The sequence below is a fragment of the Panthera pardus genome, unplaced genomic scaffold (assembly GCF_024362965.1).
Source record: "Panthera pardus isolate Hobbes unplaced genomic scaffold, ASM2436296v1 HiC_scaffold_21, whole genome shotgun sequence".
Classification (NCBI taxonomy): Eukaryota; Metazoa; Chordata; class Mammalia; order Carnivora; family Felidae; genus Panthera; species Panthera pardus.
This window is the reverse complement of record NW_026526777.1, coordinates 47,518,247-47,541,079: the sequence shown is the minus strand read 5'-3', so window position 1 is coordinate 47,541,079 and position 22,833 is coordinate 47,518,247. Positions and strand designations below refer to the sequence as shown.

Here is a 22,833-nt window from a genome sequence, read left to right as displayed (position 1 = left end):
AAGGGTGGACGAGAGGCCCACGGAAGAGGGTCTGCCTCCCTCCTGGTGCTGCAGGGCCCCTCCTGAAGCGGATCACCAAAGGCAAAGTGAGCTGACTCTCCCGCCCCTGTGCACCTTGCGAATCCACCCCGGCTAATATGCCAGATCCCATCGAAGCAGCACCACAAGCCTGGCAGTGTGCAAGTAGCCCAGACAGGGGACACACCACTCCACAGTGAGTCCCGCCCCTGGGAGAGGGGAAGATAAGGTACATGCCAGTCTGATTGCGGCCCCAGCGGTGGGCTGGGGGCAGACATCAGGTCTGACTGCGGCCCTGCCCACCAATGCAAGTTACTCCAGACAGACAGTTTGGAGCCACCCCAGGGACTACCCAAAATGACAAAACAGAAGAATATTCCTCAAAAGAAACTCCAGGAATTAGTGACAGCTAACCAACTGATCAAAAATGATTTAAGCAATGTAACAGAAAATGAATTTAAAATAATAGTCATAAAATTAATCGCTGGGCTTGAAAAAAGTATAGAGGACAGCAGATAATATTACTACAGAGATCAAGGGACTAAGAAACAGTTAGGAGGAGCTAAAAAATGCTATAAATGAGCTGCAAAATACAATGGAGGCGACCACAGCTCGGATTGAAGAGGCAGAGGAGAGCATACGTGAATTAGAAGATAAAATTGTGGAAAAAGAGGAAGCTGAGAAAGAGAGATAAAAAAATCCAGGAGTATGAGGGGAGAATTAGAGAACTAAGGGACACAATTAAACGCAATAACATGCACATAATTGGGATTCCAGAGGAGGAAGAGAGGCAAAAGTGCTGAAGGTGTACTTGAAGAAATCATAGTTGAGAACTTCCCTGATCTGGGGAAGGAAAAAGGCATTGAAATCCAAGAGGCACAGAGAACTCCCTTCAGACGTAACTTGAATCGATCTTCTGCATGACATATCATAGTCAAACTGGCAAAATACAAGGATAAAGAGAAAATTCTGAAAGCAGCTAGGGATAAACATGCTCTAACATATAAAGGGAGACTGATAAGACTAGTGACGGATTTATCTACTGAAACTTGGCAGGCCACAAAGGAATGGCAGGAAATCTTCAATGTGCTGAACAGAAAAAATATGCACCTGAGAATCCTCTATCCAGTAAGTCAGTCATTTAGAATAGGAGAGATAAAGGTCTTCCCAAACAAAAACTGAAGGAATTTGTCACCACTAAACCAGCCCTACAAGAGATCCTAAGGGGGATTCTGTGAGACAAGGTACCAGAGGCATCACTACAAGCATGAAACCTACAGACATCACAATGACTCTAAACCCATATCTGTCTATAATAACACTGAATGTAAATGGACTAAATGCGCCAACCAAAAGGCATAGGGTATCAGAATGGATAAAAAAAACAAGACCCATCTATTTGCTGTCTATAAGAGACTTCAGATTGAAAGTGAGGGGATGGAGAACTATCTATCATGCTACTGGAAGTCAAAAGAAAGCTGGAGTAGCCATACTTATATCAGACAAACTAGACTTTAAATTACAGGCTGTAACAAGAGATGAAGAAGGGCATTATATAATAATTACAGGGACTATCCATCAGGAAGAGCTAACAATTATAAATGTCTATGCACCGAATACGGGAGCCCCCAAATATACAAAACAATTACTCACAAACATAAGCAACCTTATTGATAAGAATGTGGTAATTGCAAGGGACTTTAATACTCCACTTACAACAATGGATAGATCATCTAGACACAGGATCAATAAAGAACCAAGGGCCCTGAATGATACATTGGATCAGATGGACTTGACAGATATATTTAGAACTCTGCATCCCGAAGCAACAGAATATACTTTCTTCTCGAGTGCACATGGAACATTCTCCAAGATAGATCACATACTGGGTCACAAAAACAGCCCTTCATAAGTACACAAGAATTGAAATTATACCATGCATACTTTCAGACCACAATGCTATGAAGTTTGAAATCAACCACAGGAAAAAGTCTGGAAAACCTCCAAAAGCATGGAGGTTAAAGAACACCCTACTAAAGAATGAATGGGTCAACCAGGCAATTAGTGAAGAAATTAAAAAATATATGGAAACAAACGAAAATGGAAATACAACAATCCAAACGCTTTGGGACGCAGCGAAGGCAGTCCTGAGAGGAAAATACATTGCAATCCAGGCCTATCTCAAGAAATAAGAAAAATCCCCAATACAAAATCTAACAGCACACCTAAAGGAAATAGAAGCAGAACAGCAAGGCACCCCAAACCCAGCAGAAGAAGAGAAATAATAAAGATCAGAGCAGAAATAAACAATATAGAATCTAAAAAAACTGTAGAGCAGATCAATGAAACCAAGAGTTGGTTTTTTGAAAAAATAAACAAAATTAATAAACCTCTAGCCAGGCTTCTCAAAAAGAAAAGGGAGATGACCCAAATAGATAAACTCATGAATGAAAATGGAATTATTACAACCAATCCCTCAGAGATACAAGCAATTATCAGGGAATACTATGAAAAACTATATGCCAACAAACTGGATAACCTGGAAGAAATGGACAAATTCCTAAACACTCACACACTCCCAAAACTCAAACAGGAAGAAATAGAAAGCTTGAACAGATCCATAACCAGTGAAGAAATTGAATCAGTTATCAAAAATCTCCCAACAAATAAGAGTCCAGGACCAGATGGCTTCTCAGGGGAATTCTACCAGACATTTAAAGCAGAAATAATACCTATCTTTTTCAAGCTATTCCAAAAAATAGAAAGGGAAGGAAAACTTCCAGACTCATTCTATGAAGCCAGCATTATTTTGATTTCTAAACCAGATAGAGACCCAGTAAAAAAAGAGAACTACAGGCCAATATCCCTGATGAATATGGATGCAAAAATTCTCAATAAGATACTAGCAAATCGAATTCAACAACATATAAAAAGAATTATTCACCATGATCAAGTGGGATTCATTCCTGGGATGCAGGGCTGGTTCAACATTCGCAAATCAATCAATGTGATACATCACATTAATAAAAGATAAGAACCATATGATCCTGTCAATCGATGCAGAAAAAGCATTTGACAAAATTCAGCATCCTTTCTTAATAAAAACCCTCGAGAAAGTTGGGATGGAAGGAACATACTTAAACACCATAAAAACCATTTATAAAAAGCCCACAGCTAATATCATCCTCAATGGGGAAAAACTGAGAGCTTTCTCCCTGAGATCAGGAACTCGACAGGGATGTCCACTCTCACCACTGTTGTTTAACATAGCGTTGGAAGTCCTAGCATCAGCAATCAGACAATAAAAGGAAATCAAAGGCATCAAAATTGGCAAAGATGAAGTCAAGCTTTCACTTTTTGCAGATGACATGATATTATATATGGAAAACATGACAGACTCCACCAAAAGTCTGCTAGAACTGATACATGAATTCAGCAAAGTCGCAGGATACAAAAATCAATGTACAGAAATCAGTTGCATTCTTATACACTAATAATGAAGCAACAGAAAGACAAATAAAGAAACTGATCCCATTCACAACTGCACCAAGAAGCATAAAATACCTAGGAATAAACCTAACCAAAGATGTAAAAGATCTGTATGCTGAAAACTATAGAAAGCTTATGAAGGACATTGAAGAAGATATAAAGAAATGGAAAAACATTCTGTGCTCATGGATTTGAAGAATAAATATCGTTAAAATGTCAATACTACCCAAAGGTATCTACACATTCAGTGCAATCCCAATCAAAATCGCACCAGCATTCTTCTCGAAGCTAGAACAAGCAATCCTAAAATTTGTATGGAACCATAAAAGACCCTGAATAGCCAAAGTAATTTTGAAGAAGAAGACCAAAGCAGGAGGCATCACAATCCCAGACTTTAGCCTCTACTACAAAGCTGTAATCATCAAGAGAGCATGGTATTGGCACAAAAACAAACACATAGACCAGTGGAATAGAATAGAAACCCCAGAACTAAACCCACAAAAGTATGGCCAACTAATCTTTGACAAAGCAGGAAAGAATATCCAATGGAAAAAAGACAGTCTCTTTAACAAATGATGCTGGGAGAACTGGACAACAACATGCAGAAGGATGAAACTAGATCACTTTCTTACACCATTCACAACAACAAACTCAAAATGGATAAAGGACCTGAATGTGAGACCGGAAACCATCAAAACCCTAGAGGAGAAAGCAGGAAAAAACCTCTCTGACCTCAGCCACAGCAATTTCTTACTTGACACATCCCCAAGGGCAAGGGAATTAAAAGCAAAAATGAACTACTGGGACCACATGAAGATAAAAATCTTCTGCACAACAAAGGAAACAATCAACAAAACTAAAAGGCAACCAAGGGAATGGGAAAAGATATTTGCAAATGACATATTGGACAAAGGGCTAGTATCCAAAATCTATAAAGAGCTCACCAAACTCCACACCCAAAAAGCAAATAATCCAGTGAAGAAATGGGCAGAAAATATGAATAGACACTTCTGTAAAGAAGACATCAGGATGGCCAACAGGCACATGAAAAGATGCTCAACGTCGCTCCTCATCAGGGAAATACAAATCAAAACCACACGGGGATATTACCTCACGCCAGTCAGAGTGGCTAAAATGAACCAATCAGGAGACTATAGATCCTGGAGAGGATGTGGAGAACGGGAACCCTCTTGCACTGTTGGTGGGAATGCAAACTGGTGCAGCCACTCTGGAAAACAGTGTGGAGGTTCCTCAAAAAATTAAAAATAGACCTACCCTATGACCCAGCAATAACACTGCTAGGAATTTACCCAAAGGATACAGGAGTGCTGATGCATAGGGGCACTTGTACCCCAATGTTTATAGCAGCACTCTCAACAATAGCCAAATTATGGAAAGAGCCTAAATGTCCATCAACTGATGAATGGATAAAGAAATTGTGGTTTATATACACAATGGAGTATTACGTGGCAATGAGAAAGAATGAAATATGGCCCTTAGTAGCAACATGAATGGAACTGGAGAGTGTGATGCTAAGTGAAATAAGCCATACAGAGAAAGACAGATACCATATGGTTTCACTCTTATGTGGATCCTGAGAAACTTAACAGAAATCTACGGGGGAGGGGAAGAAAAAAAAAAGACGTTAGAGAGGGAGAGAGCCAAAGCATAAGAGACTCTTAAAAACTGAGAACAAACTGAGGGTTGATGGGGGGTGGGAGGGCTGGGGAGGGTGGGTGATGGGTATTGAGGAGGGCACCTTTTGGGATGAGCACTGGGTGTTGTATGGAAACCAATTTGACAATAAATTTCATATTAAAAAAAACCCAAAAGACCCCCCAAAAAACAAATGGACTTTAAAACAAAGATTAACAAGAGACAATGGACATTATATAGTAATAAATGGCATAATCCAACAGGAAGATGAAACACTTGTTAATATTTACACACCCAACATGATAGTACCCAAATATTTAAAGCAGTTAATAACAAACACAATGGAAGTACTTGAAAGTAATACAATAATAGTAAGGGACTTTAAGACCCCACTTACATCAATGGCTAGATTATTCATACAGAAAATCAACAAGGAAACAGTGGTTTGAATGACACATTGGACCAGATGGGATTTAACAGATATATTCAGAACATTTCATCCTAAAGCAGAAGAATACACTTTCAAGTGCACATAGGACATTCTCCAGAATAGATCACATATTAGCCTACAAGTTAAATCTCAACAAATTCAAAAAGATCAGTCATTCCATGTATCTTTTACGACCACAGCATTATGAAACTAGAAATCAGCCATAAGAAGATTTTGGAAAGAGCACAAATACATGAGGTTAAATAAAAGGCTACTAAACAAAGAATGGATCAACCAAGAAATCAAAGTGGAAATAAAAAAAATACATGGAGACAAATGAAAATGAAAATGAAAACACAATGGTCCAAAATCTTTGGGTTGCAGCAAAAGTTGTTCCAAGAGGGAAGTTTGTAACAATACAGGCCTACCTCAAGAAGGAAGACAAATCTCAAACAACCTAGCCTTACACCTAAAGAATTTAGAAAAAGAACAAAATCCAAAACCAATAGAGGGAAGGAAATAAAGATTAGAAAGAAACAAAAAAGAAACTAAAACAACAACAACAACAACAACAACAAAACCCCACAATAGAACAGATCAATGAAACCAGGAGTTTGTTCTTTGAAAATATATATAGAAAAAAATTGATAAACCTTAAGCCAGACTCATCAAAGAGAGAACTAAAATAAACAAAATCACAAATGAAAGAGAAATGACTGACACCACAGAAATACAAAAGATTCAAGAGAATATTTTGAAAAATTATATGCCCACAAACCAGACAACCTAGAAAAAAAATGGATAAATTCCTAGAAACAGATAACCTTCCAAAATTTAACCAAGAAAAAGTAGAAAATTTGAACAGACCTATTACTAGCAATGAAATTGAATCAATAATCAAAAAACTCCCCCAAAATAAAAGTCCAGGTGGCTTCATAGGTGAATTCTATCAAACATTTAAAGAAGATACCTGTTATTCCCAAATTATTCCAAAAAATAGAAAACTTCCAAATTCATTGTATGAGGACTGCATTAACCTGATACCAAAACTAGATAAAGATGCTACAAAAAAAAAAAACAAAAAAACAAAAAAACCCAAAAAAACCCTACAGGCCAATATCTCTGATAAACACAGATGCAAAAATCCTCAACAAAATATTAGCAAACTGAATCCAACAATATGTTAAAAAAAATCATTCACCATAATCAAGTGGGATTTATTCCTAGGATGCAAGGGTGGTTCAATATTCAGAAAATCAATCACTGTGATGCAATCATATCAATAAGAGAATGGATAAAAACCATATAATTACTTCAATAGATGGGAAAAAAAGGAATTTTCCAAAATACAACATTCATTCATGATAAAAATCCTTAATAAAGTGGGTTTAGTGGGAACATACCTCAACATAATAAAAACCATATAAGAAAAAAACCCCACAGCTAACGTTATACTCAATGGTGAAAACTGAGAGCTTTCCCCTTAATATCAGGAACAAGAAAAGGATGTCCACTCTCATTACTTTTATTCAACATAGTAGTAAAAGTCCCAGCCACAGCAATCAGACAAGAAAAAGGAATAAAAGGTCTCCAAATTGGTAAGTAAGAAGTCAAACTTTCACTATTTTCAGATGACAGGATACTATATATAGAAAGCCTGAAAGAATCCACCAAAAAAACCTACTAGAACTGATAAATGAATTCAGTAAAGTCGCAGGATACAAAAATCAATGTACCGAAATCCACTGCATCTCTATACACTAATAATGAAGCAACAGCAAGAGAAACTAATAAAATAATCCCATTTATAATTGCACCAAAAATAATAATAAAATACCTAGAAATAAACTTAACCAAGGAAGTAAAAGACCTGTACTCTGCAAACTGTAACACACTGATGAAAGGAATTAAAGACAGAAACAAATGGAAAAATACTCCATGCTCATTGATTGGAAGTACAAATATTATTAAAATGTCTATGCTACCCAAAGCAATCTACATATTTAATGCAATCCCTATCAAAATGCCAACAGCATTTTCTACACAACTAGAATAATGCTAAATTTGTGTGAAACCAAAAAAAACCCCCCAAATAGCCAAAACAATCTTGAAAAACAAAACAAAGCTGTAGGTATCACAATTCTAGATTTTAAGATATACTACAAATCTGTAATAATCAAAACAGTATGGTACTGGTACAAAAATAGACACATACATCAGTGGAATAGGTTAGAAAGCCCAGAAACAAACCCACAATTATATGGTCAATTAATCTTCAACAAGAGGCAAGAATATACAGTGGGAAAAGGACAGTCTCTTCAACAAATGGTGTTGGGAAAACTGTACAGCTACAATCAAAAGAATAAAATCAGACCAGTTTCTCACACCATACACAAAAAGAAACTCAACATAGATTAAAGACCTAAATATGAGACCTGAAACCATAAAAATCCTAGAAGAGAGCACAGGTTGTAATTTCTCTGACAGCAGCTATAGCAATATTTTTCTAGATCTGTCTCCTGAGGTAAGGGAAATTAAAGCAAAATAAACTGTTAGGACTATATCAAAATAAAACCTTCTGCACAGTGAAGGAAACTATCAACAGAAATAAAGACAACCTACTGACTGGGATAAGATATTTGCAAATGACACATCCGATAACAGGTTAGTATCCAAATAAATGAAGAACTTATATGACTCAACACCTAAAAAACAAGAAATCCAATTAAAAGTGGGTGGAAGATATGAACAAACTTTTCTCCAAAGTGGATATACAGATGGCCAACAGACACATGAAGAGATGTTCATCATTCATCATCATGGAAACGAAAATCAAAACTGAAATAACACCTCAGAACTGTCAGAATGGCTAAAATAAAAAAAAAAACATAACAAATCTCAAGAAACAAGTGTTGGCAAGGATGTGAAGAAAAAGGAATGCTTGTGCACTCTTGGTGGAATGCACACTGCAATATGAATTCAATAGGAGTCTTTCCATCCTTTCCATAGATAGCTATGCTTTAGACATTGTGTTTTATTTAGTCCAAGCTTTGCTATCTAGATTGTTAGCAAGCAACCTAAGCTTTTGCTTGAGCAAGCCATTACACCTTTCAGTGGAGCCAGAGGCAGTTGGGTTGTAGGGTAAGTAGAAGTTCCACATCATGCCGTCTTCCTTAGCACATTTTTTAAAATGTTTATTTATTTTTGAGAAAGAGAGAGTGACAGATTGTGAGATGGGGAGGGGCAGAGAGAGGTGGAGACACAGAATCCGAAGCAGGTTCCAGGCTCTGAGCTGTCAGCACAGAGCCCAATGCAGGGCTCAAACTCATGAGCTGTGAGATCATGACCTGAGCCAAAGTCAGATGCTCAACCAACTGAGCCACCCAGGCACGCCAGTAAGAAACGATTTTAAAGATGTTTCTCGGGGCGCCTGGGTGGCGCAGTCGGTTAAGCGTCCGACTTCAGCCAGGTCACGATCTCGCGGTCCGTGAGTTCGAGCCCCGCGTCAGGCTCTGGGCTGATGGCTCAGAGCCTGGAGCCTGTTTCCGATTCTGTGTCTTCCTCTCTCTGCCCCTCCCCCGTTCATGCTCTGTCTCTCTCTGTCCCAAAAATAAATTAAAAAAAAAAAAATAAATAAAAAAAAAATAAAAATAAAGATGTTTCTCTAACTGTAGGTTGTCAATGTTGCAGTTAAGATTTGGTTGGTGCGGGGAATACTCTTAGAACACCTATAATCTCAGGGCAATGCCTGTCATCTGAGATAACACACAACCCAACCAGAAGTCAAGTAGATATCACACATCCTAATGGCTGTGATTCCTTGGGCAACTGTAAAGTGAATATTCACACTTAAAGGAGGAAGTATGACATGGGTTACCCCACTTTTGTGGTTCTGCAATATCAAAAGGGAGAGTGGAGGCCACAGAAAACCCCGTTATAATAGAAGGAAAACCTGTTGCTAAGGACGTGTTGTTGGAACAGAACCAAAGTACCTTTATTCTACCAGACTGTGGATACACCTACAGTACAGGTATCAATGACTGTGGCCCTGACACCTCCTTAACCAGAAGGAAACTGGACCCGAATAGTATTCTCTCTCTTACTCTAACCTATTGGAGTCAAGGGAAAGGCAAGGAACACAACATGATGGGATGTGTAAAAGTGAATCTGACAATAGAAGAAAAAAAGATGTCGTTTGTGGTCAATGGAAGATAAAGGAACTATTAAAATAACCAGAGAAATATTTCACATTGAACCTGCTAAAATCTAATAAATGTCATAAGTGTAAATGTAACAAAAGTAATCTAATAAATGCAAATTCTACATTAGAAAACTTAAGTAAAGGGGCACCTGGGTGGCTTAGTCAGTCAAGGGTCCGACTTCGGCTCGGGTCATGATCTCACGGTTTGTGGGTTTGAGAACTGCGTCTGGCTCTGCACTGACAGCCTGCTTGGGATTCTCTCCCTCTCTCTCTACTCCTCCCAACTTGCATGCGTGCACCTTCTCTCTCAAAATAAATAAATACACTTAAAAAAAAAAAAAGAAAACTTAAAGTAAACTTAAGTAAAGCCACACTTGGAAGATCAAAGAACCTGGCAGGAACTGAAAAGAGAACAGAAACACACATTCCCTAAAATGATGATAGCCTTGAATTCTAGTGTTATGGAAATTGAACATGTACTTGATAGTGTTATGCAAACTTGCACCACCTGAAGCTTTATAAAAGTGATCTTTATTTAGAAACATATTTGTCAATAAAGTTAAACAGAGTGGTTTAAGAAAGTTAAGTTTTGGTAATTTGGCAATAGGATATGGAACCATGCTAAAGTGTTGTTATTATATGGGAACATGGTTGCTTAAACTGGCTATTAAACTACGGTGTAAAAGGATGCATGTCAAATAAAAATACTCCCAAAAGATGAATGAGTGTTTGTGATTAAGACTGTAAGTGATGTAGAATCACAAGGTGTGATGATATTTTTGTGAACTTAGATTTATACTGGCTATTAGGTCCTTAGTATTAACTAACGTGGGAAGGGTTTGGAATCATAGGGTGGATATTGCGTGTTGGTTTAATATGATTTCAAATCCATTTGTTTATGACAAACATAAAAAAAAAGTTGGTTAGAAAGTTGTTTTGATATAAGAATGAAGTAAGTGGTGTCAAGATGTTAGTTCATCTGTCCTCACCCATAAGAACTCGATAGCTCAGCTCATGAGGGGACTTGCTGGGGGCTTATTAATAAAAATGTATGAAAAAGGAACTATGGCAAGGGGCCACAAGACTGCAAATACAGAGCATTTATGAGGATGAGAAGAGAGTGCTCTGTCTGCACAAGGCTACGCTTTTCTGATGTAAAATAGCTCTCTGAGGACCATGGGGCAATTAGCTCCTGCCTGGTAAAGACAACACTTCTACCTGCGGCGGCCAGAGCTGTGCAGTCACCCCTCAAGGATGATCATCTTGTCTCTCAACAAGCACTTAGCAATGTGCTCTAGGAACATGAGACTTGCACCTTTACACTTGGAGCTGGACTTGGAATTAGGCAGATGACAGGTACTGCCAATAGCCTGTTCCTATGACTTAACCTTGCCTTCCATTGCCCTGTTCCCAGGTCCCTGGCTACCCTGACACTAGGCATGAGCAGCTAGAACCCACCAAGTGCTCTTGGCCAGCTGGGGCCATTCAAGCCTGTGGATCTAGGATCCATCTCCAACAACTGCATTGCCTCAATGATGGAGGAAGCCCACCTTCCAAAGATTACTCTGAGGGGACCATCAAAATGAGTGACAGTCTTCACAGGTACTTACTATTTTGGGTGATCTTGGGTTTCTGCAGCAATCGAGGTTCCCAGCTGTCTCTTTTTGGGGGACACCTGGGCCAGCCTGCCCAATCCAGCCATGGTCAAGCAGTTCAGATTTCTCTAGCTCTACCTTCAGTGGAAATATGGGCATTTGCATAGGTTAAGGCTTGGAATTAGGCGGATGCCAGGTACTTCCAATAGTCCCCCAAGTTTGTGTCCCAGCCTTTCCCACCATTGCCCTGTTCCAGGTCCCTGAAGAGCCTGACCTCCAATGCTGGGCATGAGAGTTAGAACCCTACCAACTGTTCTTGGCCAACTGTGACCCTCCAAGCCTGTGGATCTAGGGTCCATCTCCAACCCTGCAGGACACTGTCCTGTTCCATGTCCCTGGTTACCTTGACCTGCACCTCCCATGTATGTGTTGTTTGTAGCTTGTCAGCCAGAATTTGGTAGAGAATGCTGACAGGTCTGTGGAACTTGGGCAATGCCCATTCTTCTGAAAATTCGTAAGGTGGAGAGCTTTCTCCTTACAAATCTTTTTCAGGCAGCAGCTATAAATTGTTGACAAACTGTCTCCATTTGTACCGGTTGCCTGATGAGGTCCAGAACTTCTCCAACAATCAAGGTTCCCAGGTGTTTGTTACTAAAGGGTGCCCTGGCCATCCCACCTTGCTGCACCCTGGCAAGACAGTCCAATTAGTCTTGGTTTGCCATCAGGGGGAATAAGCCCATTTGTGTGGAATAAGACTTCAACTTAGGCATTTGCCAGGTAACCTCAATAGAGTGCTTCTGTGACTCTGTCTTTGATGCTCACTCTGTTTCAGTCCCCCAACCACCTTGTTCTGCATGGCCTGCACATGAGCAGTACATGTCACTCAGAAGCCACCCATGTGTAGACCCAGTGCTCCAAGCCTGTGGAACTCCAACCAGACACAAACCACCTCCACCACATAGCTTCCAGCATGGAGAGACCTCACCTTCGAAAAATGAATCTGAGCTGAAAGCTATAAATGGGTAATAGTCGCTCCCCATGTGGACTTGCTATCTGATGGGTCCAGGACTTCTCTAGGAAACATGGGCTCCCAGGAATTTCCCGATAGCAGATACCCTGTCTTGTTTTCTACTTCTTGGAAAAGCAGTTGTATACCCACACCACCTCCTTCAGGGGAAATATTCCATAGTGGGTCCATAGTCTTTCTGATTAGACTGATGTTTTACAAACTCAAGAGCCCACTCCTGTGCCCCACTCTCTCCTGACATTTGCCCTATTCTAGGTCCCTAACTACCCTCACCTGCATGGTCCACACATCTACAGTATGCCCCCCTTCAGGTGCTCTTGGGCAGGCCTCCAAGCTATGGAGGTAGGGTCCACTCCCGTTCCCCAAATCTGCACTCCTTCAAGGATGGAGAAAACCCAATCCTCAAAATTGCTTTGAGGCATCCACTGAATGGGCAACAGTCCAGCCCCATGTGAAATGACTGCCTCATAAAGTCCCAAGCTTCTGCTGCAATTAAGGCCCCTAGGTGTCTCTTAATGTTGGATGCCCCAGCCAGCCTGCCTGACCAAGTCTTCATAAGGCAGTCCAGAATCCTTCAGCATTATCTTCAGAGGGAATATGTACATTTGTGTAGCTTAGGGCTTGGAATTAAGCGGATGGCATGAACTCCCCAAAAACCCATTCCCATAACCAAGAGTCTTCCAACACTTGCTCTGTTTCAGGTCTCTACCTCAGCTGACCCACATGGCCATGCATACTCAGTACCCACCTAGTTTGCCAGCTTTGGGCAGCCATGGACCTCCAGGCCTGTGGAGAAACACCTGCATAGATAGCAGGCTCAAAGCATCTTCAGATGGAGAGCAGGCAGTGACAATCTGACAGAGTTTCCTGGTTTGTAGTGTGAATGTCTCTGGTGATCTTTTGGAGTGGCCCATAGAGCAGCAGGCATGAAAATTATATATGGGCTGCTGTGGTGATTTTCTTGAAGTTTATATAAAGTCATTCATATTCGGTTTGCAGAGCTTCAGGAAAAAGGGAAGTTTTGGTTCTCAATGATTCCAAGTCAAAAGGATGGGAGAAAATTAGAAATGTTATTTTGGAGAGTTGTAGCCATACTATGGAGGAAACTAGAATCTGGGATCTAGTCCAGTTTACAGGTAGGAAACAAAACCTCAAAGACAAAAGAACCATGATCTAATACCTACAAAGCTGTGTTACTGAGACATAATTTTTCTCTCTGAAGTCACCCTATTTTCAAAATTAGCCAGATAAAGTCTTATTTATAAAATAAGTTTAGTTTTAGTAAACTTGATCTGATTATTTGCAGCAAGAACAGCATTTGGTCATAAACACTTCTTAAAATTTTTGCTGGAACTTTTCATAGAGAAACGTCAACAGTCTCTCAAGACTAAGAAACACAGCTGTCAGTCTTTATCTGCAATACCTATAGATTCGTGTTACTCCCTCTTTTCATGGTCCTCAAAATATCCTTGGGTTCTTGCCCCTGCCAGGAAATGGCCTTTACTTACCTGGTAAGGCTTCTGGGAACCCTGTAAAGCAGGGTGTCAGGCTGTTTTCCCAGGGGCTTTATTTGGCTCCAAAAAAGCCAACCTTAGTTCCTTAAAGCTGTCTGGTCATATCTGAGTCCATGCATGTTTCTCTCAAATATGACATTCCTGTCAAAGCCTTGTTAATATAACCAGTGTATCTAATTGTATCCTGTTGCGAGAAAAGCAGATTCTTACTGAATGTATGCAATACATATATTGTCATGAAAATATAAGGATACTGTTTCTGAGTTGAATTCTGGAGGGATCAGGTAGGGAGAAAAAGATAAATGTTTCAGTTCTGCTTACAAAGGTGTAATTTACCAAGCTACTGTATAGCAGTTTAAAAATTTTTTCCTTAAATCTGGAAAAAATTTTTTTTAAAACTTAGTAATGTTTCAAACAAAAAGTCATAAAAATCTTAATCATTCTCTTCAATTTATTTTGTCCCAAGTAATTCTTGTTTTGCTTCATCCTGTTTTTCCCATTAATTCTGGAAGTTTTTACCAACTTCAGTTTTGTGATATTTAAATTATGAGACACCTATATTTTTGTCTTTTTCATGAATCTCCTTGAAGATGAAACATTTCTTCAGGAACACCTTTGCAAAAGCATCCAAATAAAATATAACTGTCTGTAAATGATACAAGACTTAGTAATGGCCATGGTTAAGGATCTGATTCAAGTTCATTACAGTGCAATTGACCAGGAAATTTGGTTATTTCTGTCACACAAAAAGAAGATAATTAGATAATTAAAATTATAAGAAATAACGTATCAGGACATACCAGATTCTTAGGAGTTTGATATACTTTCTAGAACACTTATTTCAACAACATATATTTACACAAATATAATCAAAGAAGGTTTAGCATCACTTATTTGACAATGCTTCCCATGTGATTTAACATACCCAATAGACCTAATTAGTTTAATATCTCTTTTTTAAATGAGGAGAACAAATCCTTTTAATTGTTCCAGGGACCCTTTATAAAACCTCAAAGTTAGTTTGTTGTCAAAAGACTTCATTTTAGAATTTGATTTTGGAAAGTCTATTAAAAAATATCCAAATTTGAACACTTGATTAAATCTGACCACAGAACATTATGAAACATTATTTATTTAACCAAAACGACAATAAAAGATTTCAAAGGCAAGTGCAGAAGTTTACCTAATTGTGAGCAAAACTTAGATCTTTTAATATTAAGATGACTCAGTTTTCTTAAGTAATCAAAGACCTGATGGTAAGGATACCATGAAGCATGAGAAATTATTTTGTTAAAACATAGTCTTTGTTTTCTAGGCAGATAATTTAAAAAGGTAAAAAACAAAACAAAAAACCTGTTTACAATCCTTTATCAAGAGGAACCCAATAATTTAAGAAAACTGTTCTTTTAACAAAGAGTAAACCCAATTTTCACTTTGCACCAGTGTACTTTTGAATATTAAAACTCATTTACTTAAATTTATTCCAATCTTAGCCAGCCTGACCACTCATAAAATTCCTTTGCAAAGATTCCTTTTCTAGAAATCTTTTACAACTTCCTTTTTTACACCTAGATTTTGTCCCATGTTTTCCCTCTTTTCTAACCTCTAAGACAAAATTACTTTCTTTTCCCTCAAGAAAAATGTATTTCCCATACTTTCTTCTACTGAAAACATACATCCTACTTACATATGGAGAGTTTTCCTTATTTCTAGTGGCTTTAACCATAAATATTCTTTGGAATTTTTAGCCAGTAGAAACTTTAATGTCTAATGAAATCTAAGTAGTAAGCAATTGTGAACTATTTATTATACCAGCATTTTTTTTATTGGCAAATTTATGAAAACGTTTTATAATTTCTAGAAATGTTTATTCACAGTAAATCTTTTAAAGCAAAAACATGTTTACTAACAGACCCACATTTTAGCTTTAGTTTCTTTGTAATAGGGAAACCAAAAGTGGATAAACCTATATTCAATAATTAATGTTTCATTATTTTATCTTATTTAGAAATTCTGTAGATATTCAATAAATTTAACTTATCACTTAGCAAAACTTTAAAGTTTCATGTTATCAAAAATGATTTTGGAGCTATTCTTAGGCATGTATAGAATAAAATATAGTTGTTGCTAAAAAGATTATCTATAAACTCTTATTCCACTCACTTTATCTAAAACATTTGCTCCCAACAATTATGTTTTGATCACCCACAAAAACTTCACAACACATTAAACAAAATCAGTTAGCATTCTGCTACTTTTGCTGACAAATTTTGTAATAGGGATAACATGAAGTTATTTGCTTAGTAAACCTGGGTAGGATAAAAGTATTATATTTAATGCTGATAACTCCAAAGACATGTCTATTTTCATTAAACAAGTAAACTTAAATTAGCTTTAATATCAGTTATTTTCCAGATCACATAAACCTGAGATTCATTTGGATTAAATTTCTATTTTATTTTGGAGAATTTTTTTGAAAGCCAAATTTATATAAGCACTTAATTTTCTTTAAGCCAATTAAACAGAGCTCTTTTACAAATTTATTATGGTAACACCACCTGAAGGTAGGAAAATACCATAACTCTAACATACGTGCATTCAAATACATCTAGTCAAACACAGAGATCTTACAGCTTGCTTTAAAACAATATGAAACTCACTAGTTTATAAATAACAATTGGAATAAATTAAGTATACTCGCTCAGATGGCTAAAGTCTTTTACTATTTGTGGAGAAGACTTCTAAGATTTGTATTTGCCCCCGTAAGTAATCTTAAGGAGGCTGTGCTGGAGTTTGGGTACAAGAGGCCTTTTAGCAGTTTGGTTTTTAAAAAAGTCTCTTTACTTTTTTTTCTTCTTCAGTCTCAATTGACTGTGGGATGTGTTTACAGTTCGAAAGATTTATAACTTTAAGGGAAAGAGAAAGAATTCACGTTTGCCCTGTGTAAATCATGTAGTGAAAGTTAAAACAAGCAGATGGTGCCAGATTGTAAGAAAGAGATTTTATGTTGGAGATGGATGTTAAGCTTTGGCTTACATCTAATTTCTGTTCTTTCACATGTCAAAGGAGTCCCTAAGTATAGCCTTTATATTAGTAAAGGAATTGTTACAGGGAAAGAATGCAGGCATTGGCCTTGTCAGCTTGCTTTTCGAGCCAGCCTCACAGACGGGCATGCTCGTGATTCTTGTCAATCTGGCAGGTGTTTAGACAAACTCTGCTGTGGGTCTCATATGTAAAAACTGAATGAAACTTTACTTTTCTTATTAATAGCCTTTCTATTAATAAGACAATTGAGCACTCTATGAAGAATTCCTTTTTTCTTTCAAATTTGGCCAATTTAAAGGATCTATCATCTATCTGGCCACCGACAGATGGAATCCTACTAAGGAAAAGGCCTTAATCACACGGGTAGTAAGGATGTGTGGCGACAACAGTATCTCCAGTTTCCTATGAAAATATGCAGCATCTCTAGTCACAGACCTGCTAATCTGTGACACCAGGCAGGCACTGCTACAACGGGACTTTTCCAGCACTAACAAGCAATGAGGGGTAAGGTGACAAAGGTCCCTCATGGCTGGGACTTCTTATAACAAACATGTCTGGCATGAGCTGGCATGTCTGGACAAAGAGAGTGCTGCTAGTAAGTGCACATCTTGCAACCCCAGTCTCTTTGACCAACGTCCACCCAGGTAATTGTACCCTGTGGCTGGTGAAGACCAGAGAACATTCTCCCTGGTAATAAAGCCAAGCTCTGAGGACACAGAACAAGATTAAAGGAAAACCTCATCAAGATTGTACATAGAGGACCCACAGCAAAGTTTGTTTAAACAGACACTAGTCTGATGAGAACCTTGAAATCATCAGTCTGTGAGGCTGGCTGGAACAGCAGGCTAACGAGGCCTATGTCTGCGTTTCCTCCCTATGGTAATTCCTTTTTATGACAAATGACACAAAAGACAAAGAAAAACAGTGACGGTCTCTGGGAAGAAATGAATCATTCAGAACAAGAGTACTTTACCAAATTTATAAGAGTTGCCAAGCCCAAGGAACTGGTTCCATGAATATTTTCTTCTGATGATCTAAATTTAGAAAGAGAAAAAGGACTCTCCATACTCCTTCTCCATGAGATTCTTCAGGCAGAGAGCTGGTGGGGATGGGGATTGGGTGAGTACTGACATAGTAAAGATTCCTACCTTCTTCTGGTTTTTGGAAGATGTCCCAGGGTCTCTCAGCTGCAGCAGTGTCCAGCCAGAGAAGTTTATTCTGCGGACTACAGCAACTTTTGGAGAGGAGAAATATTTCTCTACCTTTCAAGGTTCTTCTAGCTAGTCTAAGAATTAAATTGACAGGAGACAGATTAACAGGAGAAAAAACAAATTTCATTAGCTGTGGACAGAGGTCCAATATTTAAATTGAGACCCAAAGAAACAACAAAGACTGGCAGCTTTTATACTTTTTAGATAAAGAAATAAGAAATCTTTGAGAAATGGGCTGTAGAAAAAGTAGAATTGACAGCAGAAAGATAGTAATGAAACTTACATGTGGGAACTTGAATTAGTAAGGAATTCTAAACAGAATTTGGGCTGGAGTAGTAAATTACTAAAAGTAAAAAGGTATATATATATATATATATATATATATACATATATATACATATACCTTATATATACACATATATACACATATATATATGCACACACACATACATACACATACACACATATACACACACATACTTCTTCAGCCACGAATTACCTGTCTGCTGAGGAATGTCATCAAAACTACATGACCACTGATTGACCTATAGGCTGGACTGGGCTCTTGGAGGCTCCTCACCCCCCTCTTCTGTCCTTGGAATGTGGGTTACACTTGCCTTTCCTGTTCCCAGAGGCTGCTCCAAGACAAAGCCTTGAGATAGTGATGTGTTGAGAAGACCTGTACTGTATATATGACTGAACCCAGTTAAGGCCTCCTTATAAACTTTTAAGACTGGCAGGCAGGTGGGAGGACCCTTTCCTCTTGCTGCTACCCAAGACACGCCTCTATATAACTTTTCTTTGCTTATTAAAACTGCCACCTACCTAGAGTTGCCTGCTTCTTTCTGTGATCTTTACCTGTCCTCTGTGTATGGGGGCTGGTTTTAAAATGATAACTGAGAAACCCTTAGGAGGGTTACAAATCAACACGGTCTCTGATGATAAGGGGGTCTCTTTGCTTTCTGGTACAGGAGGGTACCACTGACATGGGTGATTTGTTTCCTGCTTTCAGGAGACAAAGGGGAATCTGGGTGTCCTTATTCCACTGGCTGTTTCTGAAGTAACTTTAATTCAAAATAGCAAGTACACCAAAGTGGCATATCTTGGGGTAGCCTGCTCTTGGTCCCCATGTGTACATTAGTGTAGGTTCGAGTTTGGAAAAAGGCAGATGCTGTTGTCCCCCCAACAAATCACTCTGGGGACCTAGATTCTCTGGACATGGCCCACTTCAGGTCCCTGCTTTCCCAGACCTGCAACGGCCCATACATGGGCAGTATGCACCCCATCAGCCATCCTTGGATGGCTGGATACCCTAGTGCTATGGAGCTCAGATGAGTCCCCAACCAAATACATAGCCTCCAGTGCAGAGGGAGTCCAATCTCCCCAACATCATTGTGAAATAACAGCTTTAAACTTGCAACAACCAGTCCCCATTTGGACTGGCTGACTGCAGGGGTCCCGAGTTTACCCGTAACCAAGGCTCCCAGATGTCTGTTAGTAATGAATACTCTGACCAGCCCGCTGGATCCAGCCCTGGCGAGACAGCCCAGACTTCTCTAACTCTGTCTTCAGGGTGAATATGCACATTTGTAGAGATTAATGCTTGGAATTAGGCAGATGCCAATCAGTATCTCCAAGAGCCCCATCCTGTGACCCATCCTTGCCCAACATTGCCCTGCTTGTGTGTGCCTGGCTACCCAGACTTGTGAGGCTTGCACATGTGCAGTGAGAACCTGTAAACCATCCTTGAAAAGATGGACTCCCCAAAGCTTAGAAACTCTGGCCACAGGTATAACCTGCAGCGTGGAGGAAGCCCACCTTCCAAAAATCCCTCTGAGGTGGCAGCTGCAAATGGGCAACAATCCCCATGTGGATTTGCTTTTGCTGGGTTCTGGGCTTCTTTAGGAACCTGGACTCCTACGTGGCTTCTAATGGAGGATACGGTTTCCTGTCCACTTGGCCCAAGGCATGTAAAATACCTCCAGCTCTCTCTTTAGGGTGCCCACTCCACAATGGGTAGTTTGGCCTTGCAATCTGTCTGGCATTTTGCACTGCTAAGGGGCCACTCCTATGAACCAGCCTCTTGCAACACTTGCCTCTTTCAAGGACCTGGCTGGCCTGACTGGGACAATTTGCACAAGCCATATATATCTGGTCATCTGCCCTTGGTAGCCAGGCCCCTTCAGGCCTGTGGAGCTAGAGCCAAACTAGTACCCCCTTGGGGTGCCTGGGTGGATCCAACTTTGGTTCAGGTCATGATCTCGATGTTCATGAGTTCAAGCCCCAGTGCTGGGTTCTGTGCTGCTAGCTCAGAGCCTGGAGCCTGCTTAGGATTCTGTGTCTCCCTCTCTCTCTGCCCCTGCCCTGCTTGTGCTCTCTTTCTCTCTCTCAGAAATAAACATTAAAAAAAAAAAGTACCACCTTGTCTCAAGGGTAGAGAGTGCCCACCCCTCCAAAAATCACTCTGAAGCATCAGCTGAAGTTGGCGACAGTCTGTCTCCCTCTCTGCTGGGGTCCCAGACTTCAGCAGCGATCAAGGCTCCCAGTGAAACTCTGGCCTGGCCCCAAACACCTACATAGCCTCAGGCATGGAGGGATCACACCTGCTGAATAGAGTCCTGAACCAACAGGTACAAATGGGTCTTTAGGTGGGCTTGCTGCCTAATGGGGTACATCCCTAGGAACTAGGATTGCTAGGTGTCGCTAAATGAAGGATAGCCTATCCTATAAAACCAGCCCTCCCTGAAAGGCAGGGCATTCAGGGCCCTCTGGGTGTGTGGATCGGGGTCAGTCCGGAGTCAACTGCATAACCTCCAGCGCAATAGGCCCCCCCCCCCCCATCTTTGTGAGGTGGCTGCTTTAACCTGGCAACAGTCCAGTCTATTTGGACCAACTGCCTAATGGGGCCCCGGACTTACCCATAATCTGGGCTCTCAGATGTCTCAGTGTGGGATATCCCAGCAGCCTGGTCATCCCTGTCTTGGCCGGGGAGTCCTTACACCTCCAGCTTTACTTTCAGGGAGACTATGCACATTTGTGTGGATTACGGCTTGGAATTAGGCAGATGCCTTATATCCCCTGTCAGCCTGCTCCTGGGACCAGGCCTCCCCAGACACTTTACTTGTAACAGGTCCCTAGCTCGTCTGACCTTTGCCGCATGCACTTGTGTTAAGTAGGCACTTGCTGGCCGGCCTTGGGCAGCTGGGATCCTTCAGGCCTGCGTGTGGAGTTCTTTCCTGTTCCCAAACGCCCGCATAGCCTTTAGGGCATATGGAGTCCACCCCCGAAAATCCTTCTGTGGAAGTAGCTTTAGAATAGTGATAGTCCCAATTTGGACCGGCTTCCATAGCAATCAAGGCTCCTAGATAGGTCTTACTGAAGGATAGATACCCCAGCCAGTCTGCTGAGCCAGATGATGGCAAGGCAGTGCAGTTTCCTCTGGCTCTGCTTCAGAGGGAATATGTGCATTTTCGGAGGATGATGCTTGGAATAAAGTAGATGCCAGGTACCCCAAAGAACTCGCTCCTGTGATCAGGCCTCTCCCTACAGCTGTCTTCTTCCAGATCCCCCGCGACAACCCGCACCAGCGCAGCCCGCACATGCGCATTCCTCACCTCGTCCTCCGGCTTTGGCCTGTAGAGGGCACTCCAGGCTCGCGCAGCTGGGGAGGACGCTCAACCACCTGAAAGTAATCAGAGTGGACGGAGCTCGCGCCGGTGAAGTTTATTCGAGGCCCCATTTGAAACAAGATGGTTAGTTCCCATGTGGACTGGCTGCCTGATGGGGTTCTGGGCTTACCAGCAATCAGGTCTCCCATGTGTCTGTCAGTGAAGGATACCCTGGCTGGGGAGTCCAGACTCCTGCAGATTTACCTTTGGGAAGAACATGCACATTTGTGCAGGGCAGGGCTTGGAACTGGGCAGATGCCGGTAGCCCCAGTAGCGCCCACTCTTGTGCCCCAGCCTCCCTGTACAGCTGCTCTGTTGCAGGTTCCTTGCTTTCCTGACCCGCACCGCCACGCATGGGCAGTCTGTACTGTCTTCATCTGGACTTTGGCTGCCTGCACTCTTCCAGCTGTTTGGGTTTAGGCCAGTCCCCAAAACCTTCATAGCTTTCAAGCTGGAGAGTGCCCTGCCCCTCCCTCCCCCCAAGTCATTTCAAGACAGCTGCTTGAACTGGCTTCGGTCAGTTCCCATTTGGACTGGCTGCCTGAAGTGGGCCTGGGCTTCCCCAGCAAGCAAGCCTCCCAGGTGTCCCCGGTTGGTGGATCCCAGGGTAGACCTCCTGGCCCACCCCTGACAAGGTAGTTGAGAACTCAAGGAAGTTGAGAACTTCAAGTTCTGCATGTATGGGGGATATTTTCCATGTGGTAGTTAGAGGTTTCAAGTACATATATGCCTTGTCTCCAAGAACCCCTTCAGAGACCCAGCCTCTCCTTGTGCCCTTGTGGGTCCCTTGTACCCTGAACTGCCCTGCACTAGTGTGCAGTTTGTCCCCTTCAGTCAGGCTTGTATAGTGGAGCCGGTCCCATGTGACCTGCATAGGCCAGTGTGGAGGGATCCCACCCCTGAAAATCACTGTGAGGCAAAAGCTGCACATTAGTGACAGTCACTCCTTATCTGGACTCGCTGCCTGAAGAGGTTCTGG

General features: G+C 40.7%; 1 long non-coding RNA gene across 2 annotated transcripts in view; it reads right to left on the bottom strand.

The window, feature by feature from the left end:
- Positions 1–15,852, bottom strand: part of LOC128778850 (uncharacterized) — a 45,297-nt gene extending 29,445 nt beyond the window's left edge. The window contains exons 1-2 of one of the 2 annotated variants that reach the window (XR_008424652.1): positions 13,165–15,852; positions 11,405–11,527 (exon numbers count right to left, since the gene is read on the bottom strand). This is a non-coding gene — a long non-coding RNA (uncharacterized LOC128778850). The remainder of the gene's footprint in view (positions 1–11,404; positions 11,528–13,164) is intronic. The other variant, XR_008424651.1, reaches the window with a different exon arrangement.
- Between the last annotated feature and the right edge of the window lie 6,981 nt (positions 15,853–22,833).